The 10,892-nt window shown below is 46.4% G+C and overlaps 1 pseudogene; it reads left to right on the top strand.

Moving 5' to 3' along the window:
• LOC109129297 lies at positions 82-485 on the top strand (annotated as a pseudogene).

Genomic DNA, 10,892 nt, shown 5'->3' with positions numbered 1-10,892 from the left:
AAGGGTTTTATCCGTCCTAGTTGTTCACCGTGGGGAGCTCCGGTGTTGTTTGTTAAGAAGAAGGATGGGAGTTTTCGGTTGTGTATTGACTATCGGGGTCTGAACCGAGTCACTGTGAAGAACAAGTATCCTCTCCCGAGATTGATGAGTTGTTGGATCAGTTGAGGGGTGCTACTTGGTTCTCCAAGATCGATTTGGCATCAGGATATCATCAGATTCCTATACATGAGGCAGATGTGAGGAAGACGGCCTTCAGGACGAGATATGGGCACTACGAGTTTGTGGTGATGCCGTTTGGGTTGACAAATGCGCCAGCTGCGTTTATGAGATTGATGAACAGCGTGTTCCAGGAGTTTCTGGACGTGTCAGTCATCATTTTCATCGACGACATCCTGGTATATTCTAAGAGTCCTGAGGAGCATGCAGTACATTTGAGAGCAGTGTTGGAGAAGCTGCGGGAGCAGAAGTTGTTTGCTAAGCTGAGTAAGTGCAGTTTCTGGCAGCGTGAGATGGGGTTCTTGGGTCATATTGTTTCAGCTGAGGGAGTTTCAGTGGATCCAGAGAAGATTCAGTCCATCAGGGAGTGGCCGAGGCCGCAGAGTGCCACTGAGATTCGGAGTTTCCTGGGGTTAGCAGGTTACTACAGGAGGTTTGTTCGGGGTTTTGCGAGTATGGCTCAGCCGATGACTAAGCTTACAGGGAAGGATGTCCCGTTTGTGTGGTCACCAGAGTGTGAGGCAAGTTTTGCAAGTCTCAAGCAGATGTTGACTACCACGCCGGTGTTAGCATTGCCTGAGCAGGACGAGCCTTATGTTGTGTATACAGATGCTTCTAGAGTGGGGTTGGGTTGTGTACTTATGCAGCAGGGGAAGGTTATAGCCTATGCTTCGCGGCAGTTGCGGAAGCATGAAGCTAATTATCCTACTCATGATTTGGAGATGGCAGCAGTGATCTTTGCTCTTAAGATTTGGAGATCCTATCTGTATGGTGGGAAGGTACAGGTATTTACAGATCACAAGAGTCTGAAGTACATTTTTACTCAGCCTGAGCTGAATTTGAGGCAGAGGCGTTGGATGGAGTTAGTAGCGGATTATGATTTGGACATAGCTTACCATCCTGGTAAAGCTAATCTGGTTGCAGATGCCTTGAGTCGGAAGCGGGTGGCTTCGGCTCAGGAGCAGGATATGGAGGTGTTGGTAGGTGAGATTAGTGCATTGAGTTTGTGTGCTATCTCACAGGAACCTTTGGGTTTGGAGGCAGTTGATAGAGCAGATTTGTTGAGCAGAGTGAGGTTAGCTCAGGAGAGTGATGAGGGGCTGGTGAATGCCTCTAAGGCTGCGGGTGCAGAGTATCAGGTTTCTGCTAATGGTACTATCCTTGTGCATGGTCGGATCTGTGTGCCCAAGGGTGAGGATTTGAGGCAGGAGATACTGAGAGAGGCTCATTCGAGCAAGTTCTCTATTCATCCAGGAGCGACCAAGATGTACCGTGACCTCAAGCGGTACTATCACTGGGTCGGGATGAAGAAGGACGTAGCTGACTGGGTGGCGAAGTGTGATACTTGCCAGCTGGTGAAGGCGGAGCATCAGGTTCCTGGTGGTTTGTTACAGAGTTTACCCATTCCAGAGTGGAAGTGGGATTTGATCACGATGGACTTCGTGGTAGGTTTACCTGTGTCGAGGACGTTTGATGCTATTTGGGTCATTGTGGACCGTTTGACTAAGTCTGCACATTTTCTGGCCATCAAGAAAACTGATGGAGCAGCGGTTTTGGCCAAGAAGTATGTGAGGGAGATAGTCAGATTGCATGGTGTGCCTGTTAGTATTGTGTCTGATAGAGATTCCAAGTTCACTTCGGTGTTCTGGAGGGCGTTTCAGGCAGAGTTGGGCACGAAAGTGCATATGAGTACAGCCTACCATCCTCAGACGGACGGTCAGTCAGAGAGGACGATCCAGATTTTGGAGGATTTATTGAGGATGTGTGTGCTGGATTGGGGTGGTCATTGGGCAGATCACTTGAGTTTGGTGGAGTTTGCTTATAACAACAGCTACCAGGCTAGTATTGGGATGGCTCCTTATGAGGCCCTGTATGGGAGGCCGTGTCGTACACCTTTATGTTGGACTCAGGTGGGGGAGAGGAGCATATTTGGTGCAGATTTTGTTCAGGAGACCTCGGAGAAGATTCGGGTTTTGAGGCTGAACATGAAGGAGGCTCAGGATCGGCAGAAGAGCTATGCTGATAAGAGGAGAAAGGATCTTGAGTTTCAGGTTGGTGATAGAGTGTACCTCAAGATGGCCATGTTGCGGGGTCCGAACAGGTCTTTGACAGAGACTAAGTTGAGTCCGAGGTACATGGGTCCGTTCAGAGTGGTTGAGCGGGTGGGACCAGTGGCATATAGGCTGGAGTTGCCTGAGGTTATGCGTGCGTTCCACAAGGTATTTCATGTGTCGATGCTGAGGAAGTGTCTTCACGAGGGTGATCAGTTGTTGGCTAAGATTCCTGAGGATCTTCAGCCTAACATGACTTTAGAGGCGAGACCAGTGAGGGTGCTCGAGAGGAGAGTCAAGGAACTTCGGAAGAAGAAGATTCCTTTGATGAGAGTCCTGTGGGACTGTGACGGAGTAGAGGAGCAGACTTGGGAGCCCGAGGCGAGGATGAAGGCAAGGTTTAAGAAGTGGTTTGAGAAGCAGACCGCGACTTGAGCTTGTCTAGCCGGGTCCGAGTTGTAGTCCGTGGCTGGAGCGGGTACGGAGTATTCCAGCCCATCTCTCTTGATATTTGGTCGCTTAGGGGTGGTTGGTTGTGCGACTAAGTATCAAGATGAGGTGGTGCTCGGGATGCGGGTTGTTGGCTCCGGTTGTTGTATTTTTGTTTTCCTGATGTATTTCGTTGAGTTTGTAACGATTATGACATTTTTGTGATTAATAAGATGAGTATTTTTCTTTATGTGTGACTGTTAATGTCATGGGAAAAGAGAAATAGTTCGGGTTTCTATTATTGGAAGTTTCCATAAATAGAAAGTTTCCACTAAAGGAAGGTTTCCAGAATTAGAAAGTTTCTAAAAAGGGAAATTTGTGGAAATGTTGAGGTAGATCTAGCCGGGAGATACTCGTTGGCATCAGTATTTGTTTTGCTCAAGGCCGTGTGGGCCCAACTCACGTGATACCGATAGCTCGATGGACTTNGGGTGCATATGAGTACAGCCTATCATCCTCAGACAGACGGTCAGTCAGAGAGGACGATTCAGATTTTGGAGGATGTATTGAGGATGTGTGTGCTGGATTGGGGTGGTCATTGGGCAGATCATTTGAGTTTGGTGGAGTTTGCTTATTGGGATGGCTCCTTATGAGGCCTTGTACGGGAGGTCGTGTCGTACACCATTATGTTGGACTCAGGTGGGGGAGAGGAGCATATTTGGTGCAGATTTTGTTCAGGAGACCTCGGAGAAGATTCGGGTTTTGAGGCTGAACATGAAGGAGGCTCAGGATCGGCAGAAGAGCTATGCTGATAAGAGGAGAAAGGATCTTGAGTTTCAGGTTGGTGATAGAGTGTACCTCAAGATGGCCATGTTGCGGGGTCCGAACAGGTCATTGACAGAGACTAAGTTGAGTCCGAGGTACATGGGTCCGTTCAGAGTGGTTGAGCGGGTGGGACCAGTGGCATACCGGCTGGAGTTGCCTGAGGTTATGCGTGCGTTCCACAAGGTATTTCATGTGTCGATGCTGAGGAAGTGTCTTCACGAGGGTGATCAGTTGTTGGCTAAGATTCCTGAGGATCTTCAGCCTAACATGACTTTAGAGGCGAGACCAGTGAGGGTGCTCGAGAGGAGAGTCAAGGAACTTCGGAAGAAGAAGATTCCTTTGATGAGAGTCCTGTGGGACTGTGACGGAGTAGAGGAGCAGACTTGGGAGCCCGAGGCGAGGATGAAGGCAAGGTTTAAGAAGTGGTTTGAGAAGCAGACCGCGACTTGAGCTTGTCTAGCCGGGTCCGAGTTGTAGTCCGTGGCTGGAGCGGGTACGGAGTATTCCAGCCCATCTCTCTTGATATTTGGTCGCTTAGGGGTGGTTGGTTGTGCGACTAAGTATCAAGATGAGGTGGTGCTCGGGATGCGGGTTGTTGGCTCCGGTTGTTGTATTTTTGGTTTTTCTGATGTAATTTCGTTGAGATTGTAACGATTATGACATTTTGAGATTAATAAGATGAGTATTTTTCTTTATGTTTGACTGTTGTTGTCATGGGAAAAGAGAAATAGCTCGGGTTTCTATTTTTGGAAAGTTTCCATAAATAGAAAGTTTCCACAAAAGGAAGGTTTCCATAAATAGGAAGTTTCTAAAATGGGAATGTTTTGTGGAAAAGTGAGGTAGATCTAGCCGGGAGATACTCGTTGGCATCAGTGTTTGTTTTTGCTCTAGGCCGTGTGGGCCCAACTCACGTGATACCGATAGCTCGATGGACTTTGTGGCCAGAGAGTGGGAGTGGTATGTTGCTTCGGATGACGATCCGAGAGCGCGCTTGAGGGTGACGACCCAATAGCGGGATATGTGGGGCTCCCTGGATACCGTAGCTGTGAGCCGAGGCTCGGCAGTGAGCCGGTATGTCTCGAGGGTTGCGACCCGAGAGCGGGGGGAGTGTGTGTGAGTGACTTCCTGGATGCTGTAGCTAAAGGCGGTTGGCCTGATAGCGAGCCGGCATGATTCGTTGGTTGCGACCACGAACGGGGGAAGCACTGAGTTGTGAGCAAATAGTGTTATGATGCGAGTATATTGGCTAGAGGGAGACCTCGAGGGTCAGTCGGAGGTGTGCGGGCTGTTGCGACAGTGGCACGGGAAACCTTGGCTGACGGTGTTGGTCCGGTCTAGGGACGTGCGGGCCGTGTTGACGGTGGCACGGAGGTCCTTGGAGGATGGACGGTATTGCGGGATTCGGGGACGAATCCTTATTGGTGGGGGAGAATTGTAACATCCGTGAACCAAAATCCCGGTTTAGGTTCTGCGTCGGTCGATGCAAGTTGTGCATCGGTCGATGCAAGGTTGTTCCTGTGCGTTTTTGACTTAAGTAAAACGCTGCGTTTTGGGTTAGGGAAAAACCCTTAAGTCGACTTTTTGTTCCATTAGTGTTGTTTGGCCGTTTTTGAGAGAAAACGAAAGAGAGGAAAAGTTCTTGAGAGTTTCTGGAGATTTCTTGGAGTTTTGGTGCGTTCCTGTAGAGATCTGTAGCTGGGATCGTTGTAGGAGCTTCCTAGAGGCTTGTTCTTGCTTGTTTATTGTTCAGATTCGTCTTGGCACAGGTAAGTGCATGACCATGGCTTATCTAAGCTAGAGGAACCTTTAACTTGCCTGTTTGGTGTTGTTAGATGTGTTAGATCGTAGTTAAGGACGTTAGGAAGCTTTCTTGTGGCTTGGGAATGAGTTTCTGTGGTTGTAGGAACGAGATCCGGCGAGAAGCTTCGGGGAAATCACGGTGCTCGACGTTGCGTCGATCGATGCATTGCTTGCGTCGGTCGATGCAAGTGCGAGGACGGCGCGATAAACTTTAGGGTTTTCGTGTTGCGTCGAGCATGCGTCGGTCGATGCAGACTGGGTATCGGTCGATGCAAGTGCAACTTGTATCGGTCGATGCAGCTTCTGCGTCGATCGATGCTTCCTCAGTTGGCATCGGTCGATGCATGTTGGCATCGGTCGATGCTGAGTCCTGTTTTGTTGATTGTTGTGTGTTGATTGTTGTGTGTGGTTATTGGATACTCTATTGCTTGTGTGTATAGCCAAGTAGATGGGAGGATTGCCTTACTGAGTGTTTGTAAAATACTCATGCATTGCAATATGTGTTTGTGGTGCAGGTAAAGGCAAAGTGTGATCGTGGAATCAAGGCGATGAGGAAGGGATGTTCTAGAGGCTTGGTTGATTGTGGTCTAGCTATTGTTAGGTTGCTAGCATTAAGTCATTGGAACATTGTAGGATGTTAGCTTTTGGTTATTACTTATTTGGTTTATGGTGATATTGATGATTGGATTATTGTTATTGGATTAATGGGAATTGTTTTATTTGTTATCCGCGGTTATTGATTGTTGCTAGGGTGCTAGTGGGTATGGGACCACTAGTAAATTAAGGTATTAAAAAAAAAAAAAACGGGAAGGGTTGTTTCAAGTACTAATTCGTACAAGACGTTCCCAAACAAAATTTCGGTTCTTAGGGACTGGATCACCATAAATAAAAGTTAAGTATATTATCCATCCTTTGAAAACCGCTTCAATATCAATTAACCGATTAGACTCAAATAAAACATTGACCTGAAAATCAGCTTGATTATAAAAAGGGCCAGACCCCCACTACACCCAATAGGTTCAATTGTTTTTAAATTTTTATACCCAAAATGTCCCACAAATTTCTCAACAACAAAATATGATTGTTTCGTCTCAATAAGAAATAAAAAATCAGGCCGATGGTTAGTCCATAAATCCCTGAGATGTCCAATAGTGGCCTTGTTACCAAGGCCTTGACAATTCCAACTTATTATATTCATAAAAAACTTTTAACAAAATGGGGATGAGAAACCCCAAGGTTTCCTTCTCCCACCCTCTGGAGAAGGATACCATGACAAGTACCAGAAATAAACCGTTGTACCAAGCCTGTCAAAAAAAGTGCAAAACAGAAAACCCATAGCAATATGAAAAAAAAGCAAGAGTAAAAATAACAGCGGAAATGGGACGAGAGGGTTGGAGAAAATTATAACCCACTGAAGGTAGTAAAAACCAGAAACTCGAGACTAATTTATCCATAAAAGGCCCAAGAAACGAAACTGTCATGAGACAAAGAAAAAGGCCCGATAAGGGCCCATATCCTGATTCACATCGAAACCTCAAAATAAAATTACGACACATCCCATAATTATCCCAATACCGAGGCCTGTATAACAGTAATTCATTAAACCAAATTAAGAGCGAACATGAAGGTTTTATTATTTGAATACATAAGAAACAAAGGGCACAACCCAGAATGAAACAGAACAAAAATAACAACCAAAACAAAACAAAACTACAACCATGCGGATTAACCACTGGTGTCTTATTCAAAGAAAACAAAACAGGAAAAACCAAAAAACACACCGAAGCCCAGACCAAGGCTTGCTCATCACCACCATGCTGCCCTCGTCGTACAACACACATAAATTAAGCTGGGTGAGTTGGAGGCCTTCCTCCTTGATGAGAACTGGCTTTCCCAGTCAGTCCACCCCCTTTGGCAACCGCCTTCTTACGCGGAGATGTCAAGGAAACTATGTTCCTCTTCTTTGTACTTGCACCCGGAAGAGAAACCTTCTGCTTCACCACCACTGGCCGGTGCCGGAGGCACAATACCACCAACAGCCTCAGAAAAAACTTCCTCACCAACATTAACCTCTTCACTCGAAGCTTGATCCGTAAGAACCACCCCATCAGAGCCCTCATCAACCTCTCCCTCATATGTTATAGAAATATCCTCTTGGGAAGACCCCTTGGACACCACACCGTGCTCCTCCATGATAGTATCCATAAAGCTCAAGTCATTCTCACCCCTAGACGGAAACTCTTGCCCAACAAATTACCAAGATCCTCAGAGAAAAGAACTTCTTGTTGTGACAACTCCATGGGCCCTGAGGCTGGTACACTGGGAAACAGATTCTTACACACCTTTTTTTTCACGCCCCTGCGCTGAAACCACCAAGGCATCATCCGCAGCCACATACACATATCCTTGAGGACCCAGAAGAGCATCAAGCATCTTCTGCTCAGTGGGAGAAAGGTTAATGCCCTCAATGCTAGTGTGGATTTGAGCTGCACCACTTGCTGAACCAACCACCTGAGATGTTGTTGTAGAAGGTGGAATCACAGGTATATCCTTTTTCACCAAACTCTCATCCGCAGAAGAAGAACTTTTTTTAGTCTTTTTCCACTTGCTACGCGAACCCTGATGAGCCCGATAATGCCCAGCCTGATGTCCCACACCACGCCCATTCCCATGAGAAGAGCCCTGAATAGACGCCCCTGAACCAGCACCACTCGCACCCGAACCATTACCCTGAGCCCCACCATTCACTGTTGCACCCTTGTAGCTCTGTAACTTATCCACGGATCGAGAATCAAAACCATCCTCAAGGCGTTGTTTCCCTTTATCACCAAGCAATGGGCAACGGCTCAAGTCATGACATTGACTGTCACATCGCCAACAGTAACCATACCAACGTTCATATCTCAGAGAGATAGTCGTCTCCNAGGCTTGCTCATCACCACCATGCTGCCCTCGTCGTACAACACACATAAATTAAGCTGGGTGAGTTGGAGGCCTTCCTCCTTGATGAGAACTGGCTTTCCCAGTCAGTCCACCCCCTTTGGCAACCGCCTTCTTACGCGGAGATGTCAAGGAAACTATGTTCCTCTTCTTTGTACTTGCACCCGGAAGAGAAACCTTCTGCTTCACCACCACTGGCCGGTGCCGGAGGCACAATACCACCAACAGCCTCAGAAAAAACTTCCTCACCAACATTAACCTCTTCACTCGAAGCTTGATCCGTAAGAACCACCCCATCAGAGCCCTCATCAACCTCTCCCTCATATGTTATAGAAATATCCTCTTGGGAAGACCCCTTGGACACCACACCGTGCTCCTCCATGATAGTATCCATAAAGCTCAAGTCATTCTCACCCCTAGACGGAAACTCTTGCCCAACAAATTACCAAGATCCTCAGAGAAAAGAACTTCTTGTTGTGACAACTCCATGGGCCCTGAGGCTGGTACACTGGGAAACAGATTCTTACACACCTTTTTTTTCACGCCCCTGCGCTGAAACCACCAAGGCATCATCCGCAGCCACATACACATATCCTTGAGGACCCAGAAGAGCATCAAGCATCTTCTGCTCAGTGGGAGAAAGGTTAATGCCCTCAATGCTAGTGTGGATTTGAGCTGCACCACTTGCTGAACCAACCACCTGAGATGTTGTTGTAGAAGGTGGAATCACAGGTATATCCTTTTTCACCAAACTCTCATCCGCAGAAGAAGAACTTTTTTTAGTCTTTTTCCACTTGCTACGCGAACCCTGATGAGCCCGATAATGCCCAGCCTGATGTCCCACACCACGCCCATTCCCATGAGAAGAGCCCTGAATAGACGCCCCTGAACCAGCACCACTCGCACCCGAACCATTACCCTGAGCCCCACCATTCACTGTTGCACCCTTGTAGCTCTGTAACTTATCCACGGATCGAGAATCAAAACCATCCTCAAGGCGTTGTTTCCCTTTATCACCAAGCAATGGGCAACGGCTCAAGTCATGACATTGACTGTCACATCGCCAACAGTAACCATACCAACGTTCATATCTCAGAGAGATAGTCGTCTCCTCGCCGCTGTGAAACTCAACAGAGGCTTCAAAGATCAGAGGTTTGAAACCGTTCAATAACACCTTAACCCGACCATTATCCAGATCAACCTATTGCACCTCTCCCAAATCAGCTCCAATGGTCCGAAAACTTTCATCTGCCCAGAAATGCAGAGGGACACCCATCACACGAACCCAGAATTTGATGAGACTGGGGTATCGCGGATCCACAACCGGCTCCCATCTGACCAAAGAGAGCATCCAATGGTCAAAGTGGTAGGGTTCCATCTTCAGAACCTCCTTGATGTCCTCCTCTTGGTCAAAATCAAACTGAAAACGCCCTAAGCCAAGATCAGCCCCAACAACTCTCTCCTCCATCTTCCATATCCGGGGAAGCATGAACAGCAAAGCCTTCATATCCTGCATAGCTGGATTCATGCATCGCCCAATCAAAGTTTTATCATACCCCTCGATCAAAGCAGTGTTGTCAAAGTGTGGGACCTTGATCTTCAGCTTACTCCCAGACCCCAAGGAACTCCCAGCCGTACCCTGAAACCAGAAAAGACCCAAGAAACCGAAAGAAAGAAACAAAGGTGTATGACACTGCAAAGGAACCCAAATAACTCGCAGAAGGCAAACTCGATACTAGAAAGAATGATGAGAACTGAACCCAACCTGTGAGGGGTGTTTATAGTTCGTCACATAAGACCCAGTCGCAAGAAGACATAAATCCGGATCCTCAAAGTTGGAATACATCTCCATCCCACCATATCCGCCTCTTAAAACCCTAGAATCACGCCCCTGAACTGGAGCCCGTGACAAACCCCTCTCAATAATTGAGAATCTAAGAGAATCCGTAAAACAGAACCCCTTAATCCCCGAATCCATTCCCGGTCAAACCAATTTCCACCAAAAATCCCGAGATTACCGCTAAGACGAGATCCGTCATGTCTGGAATTGAGCCCCCATCGCACACTCCATGGGACCAAAGTGAATCGACAAAACCCCAAGATACGAAACCCAATCTGCCCAAATCTCCATCGCGAATCCACAAAATCAAAATCGAGTACAACCCAAACAACCCAACAGAATCTCAAGGGGAGATCCGCCCTCATCAAACCCAAACAAGATCAAAACCAAATCCAATCCAAACCCTAAAGACCAGTCTCCATAGACACGAGAGAGAGTTTTTCTAGAGAGAGAGGTTTATTAATTTTTAATATCTTACCATTACTAATTGAATGTAGGAAATTATCAATTTGGGAATAGACCGAGGGATCTATCTTATTATATATATATATATATATATATATATATAATCTCCTTATAGTTATTATTTTTTTAAAATAATTTTTGTAATTTTTGATAATTCTCTTTTTATATTATTAATATTGTTTAAAACAATATATTTTGATTTTTGGTTTTAATCTCAAATTCCTCCTGTTAAATATTAAATTTTACAAATGTCAAAATCTCATATATATATATATAAACTTGACACATGTCAAAATCTTATTAATGGCTAACTTTCAAAACCCTAC

This window comes from Camelina sativa, chromosome 15 (assembly GCF_000633955.1).
Source record: "Camelina sativa cultivar DH55 chromosome 15, Cs, whole genome shotgun sequence".
In the NCBI taxonomy this organism is placed as follows: Eukaryota; Viridiplantae; Streptophyta; class Magnoliopsida; order Brassicales; family Brassicaceae; genus Camelina; species Camelina sativa.
This window is presented reverse-complemented; position numbering and strand designations above follow the sequence as displayed.